The following is a 20123-nucleotide window of genomic DNA, read 5'->3' on the forward strand; positions in this document are numbered from 1 at the left end:
GAGGGTCATGCATATTAGCTTTTTTACATAATTTAAGAATCTTTAGTATGATTTCAGATATACCATAAGTGTTATCATTTAGTCAATTATTATGATTAGTTTTTTGTTCAGTTAAGCTTAGTTCAGTCCATTAAACAGTGTCATTTAGTTAGAAGTAGGATTTAGCACCGAGTGAACCTAGGGATAGGGAAATTCCTGCTAGTTTAGGGTTTGGTCTTTAGTACCAATCCCTGAGTTACAAAACTACGTAGCCAGCGTAGGTTGGAGATGTCTTCCTATTAGCTTTGGGTTGACACATATCTCATGAGCTTCCTTCCAGTATAGGGTTACTTTTTAATCCTTCGAGACATTGTTTTAGTGGATCCACACAGCCAGTATTAGTACCTGTGGTGCGGTACTGACACCCTTCCAATTGGGGTTACAGGTTAGATCCTATTAGCTTAAATTAGGGCATGTCAGTTAGATGATACCTTTAACAGTTTCAATTCAGTATTCAGTACAAAATTCAATTTAGGTTTTCTTTACTATAGTATAGAGACTTCCAGTTTTTTAGTTATCAGATTTTAGTAATTTAGTTTACAGATTATTTTAGAAACATTATATGCTTGGTCTTGTATTCTCAATATTTTAGTTTTCATACATGCATACTTAGTTATCTTATGCTATTCAGTGAGACTATTTCATGTATAGTTAACTATTGTATTTCAGCCTAACCTTATCTCATGTACTAGTACATTCAAAGTACTGATCGCATACTTTCTTTTAACTATGATGTTTTATATCATAGGTTTGGATGCTCAATTTCCTCACTGTTCTTAGACAGTTTAGCTTATTAGCACTAGCAGTTGTGGTGTGTCCTCATCTATTGAGGACATAATTGTATTATTTTTGTTTATCTCAGTAGTTCAGTCTTTCCATTCAGTCGGAGTTAGTTGGGGGTTTGTCCCATAAACTCCATAGTCAGTCAATTAAAGGATTTTCAAACATTCAGACAGTTTGTCAGTTTATCAGTTGTGTTACCAATATTTTTAGCATGTTTTTAGATGTAAAGATTTATGATTTAATCGTGTTTTAATATTTAAAACCTTACAGTATTATCAGTTATTTTATGCATATGGTTTTATTTATCAGTTTACTAAGTGCACACAGTAGGTAACAGCTCATGGGTTAGCTTGTGGTCACTTGTGACTGTAAGCACCATTGTCACGACTAGGGGTAGCCTCGATTCATGACATGTATAATGCCAAAACTCACTCTATGCCCTTCAGACTCATCATAATCACGGGGGTTCTCCTGATATGGTTACTGATACGTTACAAGTCTTCCATCTCCACATGTAAGCATAATTGTATCCTGGAACCACACTTTCCTTTTGAAAACCTATATCGCAGTGGATTTTTGTGTCAGTCTTCTCGTAGAATCTTTCTCAGTGTCCCATACAGTCGGAAGTTCCATTATAGCTAGGCGTGTATATAGGAATTGCTTAATCACAATATCCCAAAAGTCACCTTAGTTGATCTTTTAGAATTAGAGATGATCAATTTCGATGTCATTCTTGGTATGGATTAGCTCTACTCTCGCTATGCCTCAATTGACTGTAGAAACAAAATAGTTCAATTTTAGTTTCCAAATGAGTCAATTGTAGTATGGAAGGATAGTACCTCAGTAACCATGGTTCGGTTTGTTATTTCCTTAAAGTAAGGAAAATAATTTCAAAGGGGTGTGTCTATTATATTTTTTAATTCAAGGACTCAAGTTTGGAATCCCCAAGTCCTTAGTTAGTCCTCATATTGAATGAATTTCTAGAGGTATTTCCTGAAGATCTCCCCTCTGGAGTTCCTCGTGAGTGGGAAATTGGCTTCAGAATAGATCTTCTTCTAGATACCCATCCTATTTTAATTCCACCTTACCGAATGGATCTAGCCGAGCTCAAGGAATTGAAAGAATAATTAAAGGATCTCTTAGATAAGGGTTACATCATAACTAGTATCTCTCTATAGGGTGCTCTAATTTTATTCGTGTGTAAGAAAGATGGTTATCTCAGAATGTGCATCGACTATAGTAAGTTGAACAAAGTCACAATCAAGAATAAGTATCCCATTCCCAGGATTGACGACTTGTTCAACAAACTTCAGGTGCAACTTGTTTCTCTAAGATAGAACTTAGATTCGGTTATCATCAGCTCAGAGTTAGAAATAATGGCATTCTAAAAACGGCCTTTAGAACTTTGTATGGTCATTTTGAGTTTGCAGTTATGTCTTTTGGACTAACGAATGCTCTTGCATCTTTTTGGGACTTGATAAATAGAGTGTCCAAGCAGTACTTAGACATGTTCATCATAGTCTTCATATATGACATCCTCATTTATTCTTGTAGTAAAGGTGAGCATGCACACCATTTGAGGGTTATTCAATAGACCCTTAAGAATTATCAATTATTCATAAGTTTAGCAAGTATAGATTTTGGTTGAAATCAATAACTCTCCTTGGTCATATTATTTCTAGTAAAGGCATATGGGTTGATCCTTAAAAGACTAAAGCAGTAAGGAACTAGCCTAGACCCATCTCTCTATCAGATATCAAAAGTTTCTTGGGTTTATCTAGTTACTATAGATGGTTTATTGAAGTATTTTCCTCTATTGCCTCCCTCATGTCCAGGCTAACTCAAAAGAAAGCCAAATTTTAATGGTTTGATTCTTGGAAGAAGAGTTTCTAGGAGCTTAAGACTTGAATCACTTCTTCCCTAGTTTTGACTTTACTAGAGGGTTCAGATGGTTCGTGGTTCATTTTGATGCTTTAAGAGTTGGTTTTATTTTTGTGTTAAAGCAGCGAGGCAAGGTTATAGTTTATGCCTCTACATAGCTCAAACCCCATGTAGGCTACCCTACCCATAATCTCAAGTTGGTAGAAGTTGTTTTTCCCTAAGTATTAGGATGCATTACCTTTATGGGGTTCACGTGGATGTGTTTACTGATCACAAGAGCCTTCAGTATGTGTTCTCTTAGAAAAACCTAAATCTTTGTCAAATAAGGTGATTATAACTGCAGAAAGATTATGATATGAGTGTCTTATATCACCCGAGAAAGTCCAATGTACTGGTCCACGCCATTAACAAATTATCTATTGGAAATGTTGCCTATGTTTAGGATGACAAGAAGAAGTTAGTTTGTGAGGTTAATCAACTTGCTAGATTTGGGGTTTGGTTGGTTGATTTGGTCAAAATCAGTATGTAGGTTCAAAATGGTTTAGAATCTATGTTGGTTGCCAAAGTAAAGAAAAAGCACGATAGAGATCCTATCTTGCTTAAGTTGAAGGAGACAGTTTGGAATTAGAAAGTTGAGGTTTTCTCCCTAGGGAGAGATGGTGTTCTTCAATGTTAAGCCAGGTTATGTGTTCTAATAGATGATTTGAGATAATGGATGTTGGTAGAGGCTCATGGTTATCGATACTTTATTTACCCAGGAGCCACTAAGATGTACGCGACTTGTGAGAAATCTGTTGGTGGAATGGTATGAAGAAGGATATTGCAAATATCATGGCTGAGTGCTTTAACTGCCAGCAGTTTAAGGTTAAGCACTAGAGACCCAGTGGTATACTTCAGAAATTTAGTATCCCTACTTGGAAATAGAAATTGGTGAATATGTACTTCATTATAAGGTTGCCCCCTACGTGTTGTCAGCATGGTTCCATTTGGGTTGTTGTATGTCGAATGACTAAGTTAGCCCATTTCTTACTAATTAATACTTCACATTCAAATAAGGATTATGCTAGACTCTATCTCACAGAGTTGGTGAAGTTACATAGAGTCCCATTGACCGTCATCAGATAGGGGTACCCAATTTACCTCTTATTTTTTAAAGTTTTTTCAAAGTTGACGGCGTATGCGCTTGATTTCAAAGGTAGTTGGGATGACCACTTTCCTTTGATTGAGTTTTTGTATAATAATAGTTATCACTACCGTATGCAGAAGGCTCCGTTGAAGCTCTCTATGGAAGGAGGTATCAATCTCCTATTTGTTAGTTTGAGGTTGGTAAAGTTGCCTTGATATGGCCTGAGATAAAGCATGAGGCGATGGAGAAGGTTCAGTTAATTAGAGAAAGATTAAAAACAACCCAAAGTCATCAGAAATCCTATGCGAATGGGAGAAGGAGGGAGCTTGAATTCTATGTTGCAGATTTTATTTACTTGAAAATTTCGCACATGAAACGGGTGAAGAGGTTAGGTAAGAAGGCAAAGCTCGGTCCCTGCTATGTTATCCCATATAGAATTTTGAGTCAATTTGGTAAGGTAGCATATAAGTTGTACTTGTCTATAGATTTGTCGTCTAGTGTTCCAGCATCAATAGTTTCCTTGAAAAGTATGGGCGTGGAAGATAGCCTCTCTTACGAGAAAGTACCAGTTGAGATACTTGACCGTCAGACTCGTAGGTTGAGAAATAAAAAGGTGGCCTTAGTAAAGGTCTTGTAGAGAAATAAGTTAGTTGAGGGAGCTACTTATGAAGCAAAGGCAGATATACGATCCAATTACCCCTATCTTTTGTCATCGCACCCAGTTTTTGCTTGAGCTTATAGTTTTCTTAATTAACTAATTCATTTATTTTTATCTCAGCTATACATCCATCCTTATGTTATATTATGCATTCAGTTCAGTACATGCATCAGTTACAGGTTCAGATGTTAAGTCATGATTCAGCCCATAAGTGTTTAGTGTATGATCTTAGTTTTCCCTAGTAGTCCAGATAGATTCATTCGGGAATGAATGATTCTAAGAGGGAGATATTGTAATATCCCCTAGGTTTCCAAGCTCTAGGCCCCTTAAAAAACTGTCTGATAAATTAAATTCCCAATGTCACATGCCTCACCTCAATTTGATGTCATGAAAAAGAGTTATGAGAATTTCCCTAAAAAGTCTACCAACTGCCAGTGACAAGTCATTACCAGCCTTAATGAGTTCTTAAATATGAATTGTTGTTATTTCAGTTAGGATCTCAAACCTAAGACTAGGGGTAATGACTATACCTTATGACTCGTTATCAGTGATGGTGAGTCATTGGTGGTCTCATCACCTTAACAAAATGGAACCTAGAAATTTAGTCCTAGATTACAAGTACTCCTAATAATTCATAGATAGACCTTATGAGTTGTTAGGAGGGGATTCATTACCTTAATAGTGAAGTGTTCGGGCTTTAGGACCTTAAGTCATGACTCAGACCATGACTCGTGACCTGAGGGTATGAGTCGTAGGGTGAATCGCGACAACTGGAATAAAAATATCCTGCACGTTTTAACAGGGGCTCTTTGGTAATTCCACCCCCTCCCTTCTAACCCAACCCACATCATTTGAGACCCTAAAAATATCAATTATCAAGGATAAACACTACCCTAACCTCTCATAACTCAGAAAATTGTCAACACATAGCAAAAAAAGTAATTTCTTCTCTTAAAAGTCAAGTTAGGGTTTAGGTATGTAGGATTTCATAAATGGGTCCCTTCCACCCCTTGAGTCCCAAGAACTCCCTTAAATTACAAGTAGGAACCTTTTTCTCTTTATAATTGGGTTCGAACTCAAATATGACTTAATTGTATTCGTTATGAACCATGAAAATATGTTTCCCCATGAGAATTATGTTTCCATATGCTTGATAATGTCACTTATTCATAACATAATCAGTCTTTGAAATGTTGAATACTATTCATAATTTTTCTGTATCGTGGTCAGTTTTAATCCTTATCATATTTTGTTGCATTAGTCTATGTTGATGAGTTATAAAAACCTCATACGTAAGGACTCACACATATATCAACTTACATGTTATTGAGTATTTCAGGATTGCATATGTATTGTCATTTTAAAAATACCATGACTTGAGCTTATCAGTTATCAATTTGTCTTTCAATTTATGCCTCAATGTCTTTTAGCTGGGAGTAGTACTTAGCACTGAGTGAGTGCAAGGATGGTGGGTCACCCGTCAGTTAGGCTTAAGACCTTTGGTAGAAATTCCTAAGTTCCAAAACTACGGTGCCACCATATGTTATAAAGGTTCACCCATCATTTTAGGCTTGACACCCTTATCCTTGGGGACATCGGTTTAATGGATCCATGCTAGCTAGTGTTTGTACCATTTTTAAGGTACTAATACCCATCAGCCTTAGGTTACTAGCTGGACCTTGGTTTTTCTCAGATTGGGGTATGTCATTTGTAGTTCTCTCTAATCTTCAGTTTAGCTTTAGTATTTATATACTTGGTTTATATTTCAGCTCAAATATGCATGACCTTGTGTTCAGTTGTCAAGTCATTCATCACATTTATTATATGTTTATACTCGATCTTGCATTCAGCTTATATGCTCATTCATTCTTGTTCAATTATACCAACTAGCTTTCACATCCTTTATACTTAGTACATTCAAAGTACTGAGCACATACATTCTTTTGCACTATACTGTTTTATAATATGGATTTGGACGCTCAGCTCCTGGATCATGCTTAGTCAGTTTCTGTGCCATTCAGCAGCAGTTATGGTGAGTCCTTATTCATTGAGGACTGGTTATCAGATGTTATTTGTAGTAATTTATGTTATTATAGTCAGTTTGAGTTAGTTGGGGGTTTGTCCCATCAACTCCCTATGTTTTAGAAGCTTTTAAACAGTCAGACATGTTTTTTGTTTTATCAGATAATCGACATGATTGATATTATTTACATTGCTACTTATTATCAGATTTTTCTGTTTAGCTTTTGCCCTATATCTTTTTGCTTTCTCCACTATTCATAGTAGGTACCATACTATAGGTTTGTTTGGGGTCACTTGTGACTCTAAACACCGTATTACAACTAGGGGGTAGTCTCGGGTTGTGACAAGAGTCCCATTTGAAGGTTGTAAAAAGGATCTTGCGGTATCTCAAGAGCACTCAAAGTTTGGTTCTTTGATACCCTTTTTGATCTATTTTGCACTTGTTATCTTTGTTGATATAATAAAACAAGTTTTTAAGCTCTAGTCCCACCAAAAGATAGGCTATGAAATTAGATTTCCAACGCGTTTTGGAGAATTTTCTGAGGCACTGTCAAACTTCCAGGCTCTGGTAACGACCCGTTGACAGACATAATGAGTTGTAGTCTAGACTCATTCCCATGGAAATTAGGGACCAAGGATATCAGTCCAGTTGAAACAAGTCCATCATACAACTCGTTGTCAGAGTAAACAAGTCACTGTATGAGGACCCATTCTCACAACAGTGAGGAACCAAGAACTCAGTCCCTTGGTAACGACCCTCATGATGAATCGTTATCAAACCTAACGAGCTGTTAGAAGAGGAGCCATTGTCATAAAATAAAGAACCCAAAACTTAGGTCCTCAGGTCACAACTTAGGCCACTACTCGTTACTTGACATAATGAGTCATTACAAAAGCCGTGACGACTGTTCCCCAGAATTTCCTAAACATTCTATGAATGGATTTTTGGTATTTACAATTCTATTAACCCTAAACCCATGACATTTAGGTACTCCTAGACCAGTTATTGGTAATTAATATTACCCTACCACCTTATAAAGTCAAAATCAATCGACACTTAGCAATAAGGGGCAACTTTTTCTTCTCAAACAACAAAGTAGGGTTTCTCAACTTCAAGCCCAAACTTAAAGAATTTCTCCAAGGATTCTACCTCCAAGTATGTGGGATTTCATCAATATGTCTCTTTCACCCATTGATTCCAAAATATGTCTGCAAACTCTCAAGTTTAATTCACTCTTTTTACCTAGGATTCCATGATAGTTATGAGTTTTCTTGGAATTTGAGTTTCATTCTTGAATTCAACCTTGAGTACACATTTTTCCATAAGATTTGAATCTTCCCATAAACACCATCATTAATTTCCTTATAATTGATAAATTATTGAGTTTGGGCTTTATTTTGTGAAATTCTCCATTATGATTAGCTTTAAAGTATTACCATATTCAGTTGCATTAGACAGAGCTACTGGGTTATGAACACCTGATACCTAGGAATTCATGCATGTATCTGTGTACATGTTTTAAGCAGTTTAGATTATGCATATGTTGTAGTTTTCAAGTGTACTACTACTATATTAAGCATATATCAATTTCAGTGTCAATTAGTTGGGAATGGTAGTAAGCACCGAGTGAATGTAGGTATGAAGGCTCACGCTTTAGTTGAGCCTTGAGACTTTAGTAAAAGTTCCTAAGTTCTAGAAACATAATGCCATTGTAGGTTTTAAAGGTTTAACCATTAGTTAAGGCATGACACCCTAGTCCTTTAGGACATCAGTTTAGTGGATCTCTGCCAGCAGTGTAGGTACCCTTGGCAAGGTACTAGCACCCTTCCAACTAGGGTTACAGGTTGGACCTTGATTTGCTCAAATTGAGGTATGTCAATTTTTCCTTAGTTTATGTTCAACTCATGTTTAATCTCAGATCTGCATGACCTTTTATTCAATAATTCAGTTTTATACAGTACATGTTTATGCTTAGTCTTACATTCAGCTTATTATGTTTTAGAGATTCATGTTCAGATTGACTAGCTAGTTCCCTATCTCACAAACTCAATACATTTAAAGTACTGATCACATACTTTTCTATGCTATATTGTCTCATAATATAGGTTTGGATGCTTAGTACCCAAATCATACTTAGCATGTCCTCAAGCCAGACTCAACAATAGTTTTTGGTGAGTCCTCATTATTCGAGGACAGATTATCAGTGTTATTTTCCACATACTTTTAGTTTTAGTCAGTTGGAGTTTGTTGGGGTTTTGTCCCACCAACTCATTATGTTTTAGGTACTTTCAGACAGATTTTTAGATTTTCAGCATGTTGGTTGCCCGATAGTTTTATTTCCAGAGTTATTTAATATTCAAAATATTTTATTACCATTTCTATTAGTTACTTCATTTTAGCTTTCGTCTAGTATGTCGTTACTTATTTTCAGTATTCTTAGAGTTATGCCAAACAATAGATTATCTTGGGGTCATTTGTGATATTAAACATCGTGTTACGACTAGGGGTAGTCTCAGTTCATGAAAAACATGGTAACAAAGACGCAGGTTTAAAGGTCATAGAGTGTCTAAAAGCCACATTAAGTTGAGTCTTATTCATGGGTGTGAAGCGCACCACACTTATAGGAAAGAGTCTACGGAATATTTTAGGAAAGTCTCACTCTTTCTTGATTCGTGTCATGCAATAGAGTGTGAAACTCTATTAAAAATTCTTCTTCTAACTCATCCTCAATTTGTTAACAAAAAATGCCTCCCAAGAGAACCAACGGATGGAGAAACAGAAATCAGCTGGCACTACCACTAATCCTGGATGACCCTCCAAATAAGCAAGTCTCTCATACTGAGTCAGGGCTACTTTCACAATATTATCCCAATCTATGACTACTTAGAACAACTAACAAGTTGTTTCCCTAGCCAACCTAACTGTGAATACGACAATAACTAGAATCTGGGACTTCACTGAGATGAATCCTCGAGTGCTCTTTGGATCTAAGACTGAAAAAGATCCACAGGTATTCTCGGATAGTCTTTATAAAGTGACTAAGATCATGGGTGTCACTTTTATTGAGAGTGTTAACTTAGCTGCTTACCAATTTCAAAGAGTGGCTTACTCTTGGTTTAAGCAATAGTAGAAGGATAGAGATATAGATACAGGTTTAGTCAAGTGGGTGAGTTTGTTATAGAATTTCTTAATAGGTTCTTCCCGCTTGAGTTGAGGTAAGCCAAAGTACAGGAGTTCATCAACTTAAAGTAGTGCAATATGAGTGTTATGGAGTATTCACTTAAGTTTACTCAGTTGGCGAGGTATGCTCTGTCTTTTGTGAATGATTCTAGGGCCAAAATAAGTAAGTTTATGTCTAGTGTTTATGAAGATGTGGTCAAGCAGTGTAGGACGGCCATGTTGGTTAAGGAAATGGACATCTCTAGATTGATGTTCTACGCTCAAGAAATTGAGAAAGAAAAGGAAAGGAAGAATAAGAGGGCCAGAATCGGTAGCTTTAGTTTCTATCAACAGAGGTTAGATTGTAGAAATTTCTCTCAGTTACACCTGAAATCTTGAACTCCATCCCCATCTTGTTTTAGTGATCCAGTGCCCAAGTTCAGACAGGATAGTCGAGATAGAGCACTAGGCTCTATGTCCTAGGGTAGTGTAAATAGTGCTCGCACCAACCCATTTGCAAGAAATATGGTAAAAACCACAAGGGTGAGTGATTACCTGGTAGTAATGTCTGTTTTGAGTGTGGCAATTCAAGCCATAGAGTGAGGGATTTCCTAGCAGTTGCATAGATAAGTAGGAACAGTCATTAGTAGAGCTAGACTAACTCTTCAGTAATTCTAGTAGGTCACCCAACTCAATAGGACGCGACCTGTAGTCTAATTGGTCGATAGTATTAGAGTAGGATTTATACCCTTTATACTCGACAGGATAAGAAAGGTTCTCCTCATATGGTTACTAGTACATTACAAGTCTTTCACCTTCTTTTTTAAACATTGTTAGATCCTAGAGTCACACTTTCCTTCGTGACTCCCTTTATAGCAATAGATTTTGGTTTTAGTCTTGAAATCCTAAAATAACCCTTTTTAGTCTCTGCTCCAATCGGTAGTTCAATCATAGCCAATTGTTAAACAAATATTTCCCAATCATAGTATCGCAAAAGGTCACTTTAGTCAACCTTGTAGAGTTAGACATGACTGATTTTGATTTTATTCTTGCATGGATTGGCTCCAATCTTGCCATGCCTCAATTGATTGTAGAAATAGAGTAGACCAGTTTTAGTTTCCAAATGAGCTAGTCTTAGAGTGTAAGGATAGTACCTTTGTTCCTATAGGTCAGTTTGATGTGTTCCTTAAAGCAAGAAAAATGATCTCCAAAGGCTACATCTATCATCTTGTTTAAGTCAAGGAATCAAGGTCTGAAATCTCGACTCTTGAGTTAGTTCTTATGGTAAATAATTTTCCAGAAGTGTTTCCTGAAGATCTTCTTGGAGTTCCTCCTAACTGTGAAATTGACTTTGAGATAGATCTTATTCTAGATACCCATCTTATTTTAATTCCACATTGTAGAATGGCTCCAGCCAAGCTCAAGAAATTTAAAGAACAATTAAAAGATCTCTTATACAAGGGTTTTATCAAGTCGAGTGTCTCTCCATAGGGTGCTCCAGTTCTTTTTCTTAGCAAGAAATATGGCTTTCTTAGAATATGAATCGACTAGCGTCGGTTGAATAAAGTCACAAAAAAGAATAAGTATCCTATCCCTTGGATTGATGAATTGTTCGACAAACTTTAGGGTTCTAATTTTTTTCTAAGATAGACCTTACATCTAGCTATCATCATCTCAGAGTCAGTGATTGTGACATTTCAAAAATGGCCTTCAGAACTCGGTATGGTCACTATAAATTTTTTGTTATGTCTTTTGGACTAACGAATGCCCCTACAGCTTTTATGGACTTGATGAATAGGGTTTTTAAGCAATAATTAGACATGTTTGTTATAGTCTTCATAGATGACACCCTTGTTTATTATCAAAGTGAATGTGAGCATGCAGATCACTTAATGTTGTCTTGCAGACGCTTAAAGATCAACAAGTATTCACTAAGTTCTAGCAAGTGTGAGTTCTTGTTGCAATCAGTAGCATTCCTTTGCCATATGATTTTTGGTGAAGGCATTAGAGTTGATCCTCAAAAGATCAAAGAAATGAGGAACTCACCTACACTTATCTCTCCATCAGATCTTTGGAATTTCTTGGGTTTAGATGGTCACTACAAATGGTTTATCGAATAATTTTCCTTTATTGTTTGTCCAATGACTAGACTAACTCAAAAAAAATTTAAATTCCAATGGTCTAATTCCTACGAGATGAGTTTGTAGGATTTAAAGACTTGACTCACCTCTACTCTTGTTTGAACTCTACCAAAGGGTTCAGATGGTTTGTGGTATATTGTGATGCTTACAGAGTTGGGCTTAGTTGTGTGTTGATGCAGAGGATAAGGTTATAGCATATACCTCTAGGAAACTCAAGCCTCATGAGAAAAACTACCCGACTTATGATCTTTAGGGGGGAGCAGTTGTGTTTGCCTTATAGATTTGAAGGCATTACCTTTATTGTCTTCATATTGGTGTGATACTGATCATAAGAGTCTTTAGTATGTGTTAAGTAAAAAGGATCTGAATCTTCATCAGAGAGGGTGGCTTGACTTATTGAAAGATTATAATATGAGTGTCTTGTACCATCTAAGTAAGGCTAATTTTGTGGCCAACGCCCTTAGCAGATTGTCTATGGAGAGTGTTGCTCACGTAGGGGATGGTAAGAAAAAATTAGTTCATGAGGTTCATTAGCTTGCTAGGTTGGGAGTTTGGTTGGTTGATTCAACCAAAGGTAGTGTTTGGGTTCATAATGGGTCAGAATCTTCTTTGGTTGCTAAAGTGAAGGGAAAGAAAGATAGAGATCCTATTTTTTCAAAGGTTGAAAGAGGCAGTTCAAAATCAGAAGGTTGAGGTTTACTTCTAGGGGGAAGATGGTGTTCTTCACTGTCAGGGCATATCATGTGTTCTGAATGTGGATGACTTAATATAGGGAATATTAATAGAAGCTCACAGTTCTCAATAATCTACTCACCCAGGAGCCACTAAGATGTACCATGACTTGCGGGAGCTCTATAGGTGAAATAGCATAAAGAAGGATATCGTAAAATTTGTGGTTAAATGTCAAAATTTTTAGCAAGGTAAGGCTAAGCACTAGAGACCTAGTGGTACGCTTCAAAAATTCAGTGTTCATACTTGGAAGTGGGAGGTAGTGAATATGGACTTCATTACAGGGTTGCCTCATACTCAATAACATGATTCTATTTGGGTTATCATGGACCGAATAACTAAGTCGGCTCATTTCTTGACAGTTAACACTTCAAACTCAGTCAAAGATTATGATAAGCTCTATCTTAGGGAATTGGTGAAGTTGCATGAAGTCCCTTTGGCCATTATCTAAATATAGGTAGCCAGTTCACCTCTTTATTTTGAAAGACTTTTCAGAAAATTCTTGGTACCCAATTTTATCTTAGTACAACTTTTCACCTATAGATAGATGGTCAGGATGAGAGGACCATTCAGACCTTAGAAGATATGTTGAATTCCTGTGTGATTGATTTCAAGGGTAGTTAGGATGATCACTTTCCCTTGATTGAGTTTGCGTATAATAGTGGCTATCACTCCAATATTCAGATGGCCTCATTTGAAGCACTGTATGGTAGGAGGTATAGATCTCCAATTGGTTGGTTTGATGTTGATAAGGCTTCCTTGATAGGGCCAGATGCAATAGATAAGGCGATGAAAAAAGCTTAGATTATTAGAGAAAGGATTAAAACTTCTCAAAGTCGTCAGAAATTCCATGCAGATGTGAGGAGAAGGGAGCTTGAGTTTGATATTTGTGATTTTGTCCACTTGAAAATTTCACCCATGAAAAGGGTGGAGAGGTTTGGTAAGAAATGAAAGCTCAGTCCCTATTATGTCGATCCTTACAAGATTTTAATTTGATATGGTAAGGTAGCCTATAAGTTGGAATTGCATGCAGCATTAGCATTAGTACATCCAGTTTTCCATGTTTCCTTCTTGAAGAAATGCATTGGTGATCCGGCCTCAGTAGTCACTTTAGAAAGGATTGGCATGGAGAATAGCATCTCTTATGAAAAGGTCCTAATTGTGATCCTTGATTAGCAAATTCGTAGGATGAGGAATAAATAGGTTGCTTTAGAAAAGGTTCCATGGACAAATCAGTTAGTTGAGGGAGCTACTTGGGAAGCAGAGGTAGATATGCTTGCCAAGTACCCCCATCATTTTTCTTCAAACTTAGTCCCAACTTGAGGTAATAGTTCCTTTAATTAATTAGTTAGTACTTTCATTTGGATATCAGATTACTCAACTATTATCATATCATAGCATGAATTCATGAATTCAGTTCAGTCAATGCATCAGTCATAGAATCAAATATCAGTTCATGGTTCAGCTCGTAAGTATTTGGTGTAAAAATCTCAACTTTTCCCCTAGTACTTCAACTTCGTTAGTTTCATTCGGGGACAAATGATTCCAAGAGGGAGATATTGTAATACCCCAAGTTTTTAATCTCTAGACCCACCCAAAGATAGGCCATTAAATTAGCTTTCCAATGCCATTAGTCTTGCCTTAATCTAATATCGTAGTAAAAAGTTGTAAACTACAAGTGGCAAAGGCTCTAGCAACGACTCATTGTTAGATACAACGATTCATATCCTAGACTCATTGTGATGGTAGTGAGGGACCAGGGATTTTAGTTCAATGGAAAAGAGTCCTACATACAACACCTTGTTAGAATAAATGAGTCATTATGTGTGGACCCATTACCACAATGGTAAGGAACTAAGAACTTAGCCCCTTGGAAATGACCCTTATGATAGCGCTAGATTTAGTTCATTTTTGTTTGGTTTGTTAAATAAATAACATGCGAATGCAAATGAAAATATTTCTGCCTTTTCTTTTGAACGAGGAGTGAATCTAGTGACGTTGTTGATAGTAATTATGTGTACTCATTGCTGAAAACTTCCTTATTTTCGAATGTCTTCTGAAGACTTTCGTACAAGACTTCCTTGATGTTGAGAGATTACTAATAATGACTTTTGAAAACTCTCTCTAGCAAGAATTTCTACCGATGGTGTAGACTTTTGCATGGCGGATATCTTATCATCAGCTAAAATTCTTGATGTGGCGAAAGTTTTGGGAAGGCATGAATAGGAATCTCTCAATATCACTTGATATTGAGAGATTACTGTTGATGCCTTCTGAAGACTTGCACAGAGGCAAGCATATCTGGCGATGGTGTAGACTTTTGCATGGCGGATATCTTGTCATCTATATTAGAGAAGAACGATTAGTAGAAAGGTTGAGATATTGAGCTTGTTTAATTTGTGCACTAACTCGGGGAAAGTTTTTTGATAGGGTAATAAGCCTGGAGTTACGTAACATTTGATAGGCTTGGTAGAGTCGGTTTAGATCAAACGTTACGTAACTCCTTGCTTATTAATTTATCAAATTCCCTAAAGGTTTGTTGAGCAAGAGGCATTGAGAAAGGCTCGATAAAAGTGAGTTGGTCAACGGTTGGGACCATATCTTGAGTGTGTATCAACACATTTTGACCTAAAAACATACACAGCGACCCTACATGTATCCTTTAAGGCTTCTTAAGAAAGTGTTTTGAAGGGCTTCTAGAATGCCACAACTTCGAAGATGGTGTTCCTGATCGAACTCATAAAAGAACAGGAACTCTATACCAAATTCAAAGACGGCAACGACAAGCTTGAATACCAAATCAGCAACCTAGAGGCAAAGTTGAAAATTATCGAAATTCGCATACTAAAGCAAGCCTCTGATCTTCTCCAAGATATATTGAAATCATGCTAAGGCTATAAAACACAATCAATTATAACCATATTACTAAGGAAGTAATAATACTCAATTTGCTTTTCAATATCATTTGTGGTTCCGATCAGTTCAACAACAGTGGACCTAATTAGAACCACAAACAAGAAGGCATGGGATACAATTTAAAATTCAAAAATTTCCGCATTCACTTAGATTCCTTACTTTAACTGCAGTTGCTGTTGGTGAAAGTTTTCTAGACTTACTATACATCATTTCAACCCTTGATGCCCGTAAGTCTGCTTTCTTGGTCTTCTATTATTTTCTATCTAGCTGATAATCCCAACCACACTACCTAGTGGAAGCTCCCTAGAAAAGTGACCATCTGCACTATTTTTCTCTTAGAGAAACAACAGACGAATTTTTCATTACTGGATATAATTTTATATTTGCACTTGATACAGATTTCTCATGTTTAAAGATAATTTCACTGGCCATATTCGCTAGAAGTTACTTTCTACCCAATGTATCCTCTTCAATTAGATCATAGATGATATAGTCTTTTACCAACCACCCATTTTCCTTCAAAGGCATTTTCCTACCACACCTTCTGGCGTATAATCATCACCCCGAGCAACCCAAACATATTAATTTAGGTCAGGACGATAACTATATTGGTTTTTCATTCTTGTTAGATGCAGTGCTAGACTTCAAAGGCCTTTTTAGAGTCCAATGCACCCTAAAAGTTAGTCCAATCTCTATTGAATCTCTTTACAATGACACCAAACCTAGATCCTTTCACAATGCTTGACACATAAACATGAGCAACAACAGACATTAAATCTTAATAGGGTATCAAAACCATATTCATGGTCCCTCAGCCTTATCAGTTTGGACCTATAAAACTTAACTGTAAAATTACAGATATCTTGTTTGAATAATCTATGGCTAATCATTAAAAATAGCATTCATAAAATCAGTGTACTCTATGTATGTTTCCATGATAACATTATCAGTAATACATACCTCCTACATATGAAGTAGTTCCATCTACATACAGTATATTCCTCTGAACCAATCTTCACTTCAGCCTTTTGTGATGGTCAAGTAAAATTTGATCAACTTTTAGTTCCTCATATCTATAAAGAAGAGGAAAAAATTGATATTACAAAAAGAACATTATCCATCTATTGTAATAGATGTAAAGTCTGTTGCATCAGATGTGGAGTCTTTTGCAACAGATATAGAGTCTGATGCAATAGATGTAGAGTCAGATTCAACAGATGTGGAGTCTGTTAGAATACATCAACAACAACAACTGGTGGTTTGATTTGTTCAAATAGTTGCTCCATTTGTTGCAACATCAACAACAGCATAAACTACAAAGAAATAAAAAATAAAAAAACATCAATAATAATATTTTTTCTAACACCAACAACAATATCATCAAGAACAAAGATGCAAAATCCTTTGTTCCAACACTATCAAAACACCACGCCACAGGTTCCAACAATCCCAACCCCACCAACAACATCAATAACAGCATCAATAACAAAGAAACAAACAAAATACATACAAAAAAATGATACTGCCAATAAGGCTTTTAAACTTCTCCCAACAGATAACTTTTTTTACATATTCTTATAAAAATTCTCGGTTCATTTATTCAATACTTAAAAGTTCCTTTAATTTTTTTAAATAAATAAGATATGGGTAAATAGTAATTAAATAAAAAACAGATGTAAACAACTTGCAAAGAAGAAGATGAGAATGAAATAACAATAGTGAACCATACCTTAATGTTAGAAGAGGATCAAAACAGCAATCTCAGTCAAGAAAAGATATGGATAGATTTAGATCCGAAAGGATCTTTATGAGAAAGAGAAGAGAAAAGAGAGAAAAAGGGTTATGATAATCCTAAAGAGGAGAGAAAGAAAAAGATGAGAGATGAATAAAATAATTTAGGGCTAAAGCTGAAGGAGAGATGAGATAAATTCTAGATATATTGTGTAAGTAGATATGGGTTTCAATAGTTATTAATTATTGTAATTAATATTCATTAATAATTTGAGGGGCACGAGGAAGACTAGTGACATTAAAAAGACAAGATAAAACTACTCAATGAACTCATTTTTGAGTTATCCAAGAAACTCTTCATTTTTTACCGCATTTTGTAGTACTACTTTTTCTACTTGGATAGAAACTTGCTTTAAAGTTAAAAGAAAAAAAGATTTCAAACATATATGTTAGCTGTAGCAATAGATAGCAATATCTGTTTAAAAATCTCAACAGCACAATCATCTGTTACAACAGATACAAAAATCTATTTAAAAATCCCAACAGCTCACATATGCAAATGTCCATTTGATAATTAATCTATTACAATAGATATCAATATCTATTTAAATGTCCCAATAGCTCAGTTATCTATGACAACAGATGCAAATGTCTATTAGATAATTAAATCAGATATATCATCTGTTACAACAAATATCACTATCTGTTTGAAAATTTTTAATAGCTCAGTCATATGTCACAACAGATGAAAATGTCTATTTGATAATTAAATCAAATATGTTATTTGTTGAAAAAAATATGAATATCTATTAGAAATTTTCAATAACTCAGTCATTTGTTCCAACAGATTTCATTGCAATTGTTTTAGGTGGAACTAGGGATGAATGAATGAGTTCATACAGCCAACTACAACTTCAGTTGAGTCTTTGCAATTACATGGTGTTGGTAATTCATTCATCCTGACCCGAGTCATCGATCGATCACTCTGAGTTGAAAAGATTCTTATTAACTTAATGTTAAACTAGTACCTAAATTGATTTGGATGGAACTAGGGATGAATGAGTTCTCATTAACTTAATATTAAGATAGAAACTTAATTGATTTAGGTGGAACTAGGGATGAATGAGTTCATAGGGTCAACAAAAACTTCAATTGAGTCTTTGCAATTGCATAGTGTTAGTATTATGTTCATCCCAAACCGAGTCATCGATCGATCACTCTGAGTTGAAATGAATTCTCATTAACTTAATGTTAAGACTAATAGTACCTAAATTAATTTAGGTGGAACTAGGGATGAATGATCTCATAGGGTCAACAATAACTTTAAGTGAGTCATTGCAATTGCATGGTGTTGGTATTGTATTTATCCCGACACGAGTCATCAATCGATCATTCTGAGTTGAAATGAGTTCTCTTTAACTTAATGTTAAGACTAATAGTACCTAAATTGATTTAGGTGGAACTAGGGATGAATGAGTTCATAGGGCCAACAATAACTTTAATTGAGTCGTTGTAATTACATGATGTTTGTATTACGTTCATCCTAACCCGAGTCGTTGATCGATCACTTTGGGTTGAAATGAGTTCTCATTAACTTAATATTAATATTAATAGTACCTAGATTTATTTAGGTGGAACTAAGGATGAATGAGTTCATAGGGTCAACAATAACTTCAATTGAGTCATTGCAATTTTATGGTGTTGGTATTATGTTCATCCCGACCCGAGTCGTTGATTGATCATTCTGAGTTGAAATAGTTTCTCATTAACTTAATGTTAAGATTAATAGTACCTAAATTGATTTAGGTGGAACTAGGGATGAATGAGTTCATAGGGTCAAGTACAACTTTAATTGAGTCGTTGCAATTGCATGGTGTTGGTATTGTGTTCATCCCGACTCGAGCGGTCGATCGTTCACTCTAAGTTGAAATAAGTTCTCATTAAATTAATGTTAAGATTAATAGTACCTAAATTGATTTAGGAGGAACTAGGGATGAATGAGCTCATAGGGTCAACTACAACTTTAATTAAGTCATTACAATTGCATGGTGTTGGTATTGTGTTTATCCCGATCGGAGTCATCGATCGATTACACTGAGTTGAAATGAGTTCTCATTAACTTAGTATTTTAAAAACTATATCTTTAAAAGTTTAGAAATTAATTAAGATCAATTTAGACCAAATTAATAATTTCAAAACTTGTTGTTCTTTTCCAAAATTATAAATCAACCCATACAAATCATCCATTTGTGGAAAAAACTTTTCCTCATTTCAAATCTCAAGTTCTCACTCTTTTCTCTCTCTCTCTCTCTCTCTCAATAATACAGAAAACAACTACTTAACATATTGCTCAACCCTTCAAAACAGATTGATTTTCTTCCAATTTACAACCACATAGTTGTTATTTTTGACTTCATTCTCGCTTATATCCATTGTTTTCTATGTCTTCAAAGGTAACAGAGTTCAAGAAGAGTTCTAAATTTGTTCTTTATTCTAAAAATTAGAGATTTTTAGTTAATGATGAAAAAGAAGACTTTTATTTGTATTATCTTCGAGAATGGTTAACAATTTTGTGTTTTGATGTTAAAAAAGTAGGAAGTACACGAGAAAACCCTAGTTTTTGTCACAGTGTTTTGTTGATTGTCGTGGTATTGTTAGATGTTGGTGGTGGATATTTTTAGTTGTGTCGGTATGTGTTTTTAGTGGTAGTGTCGGTGGTCTTGGTGTTTGTATTGGTGGTATTGGTGATAGTCTTAATGGCACTAGTGGTGGCATTGGTTGTGGTGTTGGTGGTCCATTTGTTGCAACAGGTGGATGATTCATTGGGAGATATTAAATAAGTCTTCAAACAGATTCCCCATCTGTTCCAATTGATGGGTTATCCGTTGCAAATTTTTTTTGTAATGTGGCATAGAATAATTTATTGAAATTTGTCTT

This window comes from Capsicum annuum, chromosome 4, assembly GCF_002878395.1.
Source record: "Capsicum annuum cultivar UCD-10X-F1 chromosome 4, UCD10Xv1.1, whole genome shotgun sequence".
Taxonomy (NCBI): Eukaryota; Viridiplantae; Streptophyta; class Magnoliopsida; order Solanales; family Solanaceae; genus Capsicum; species Capsicum annuum.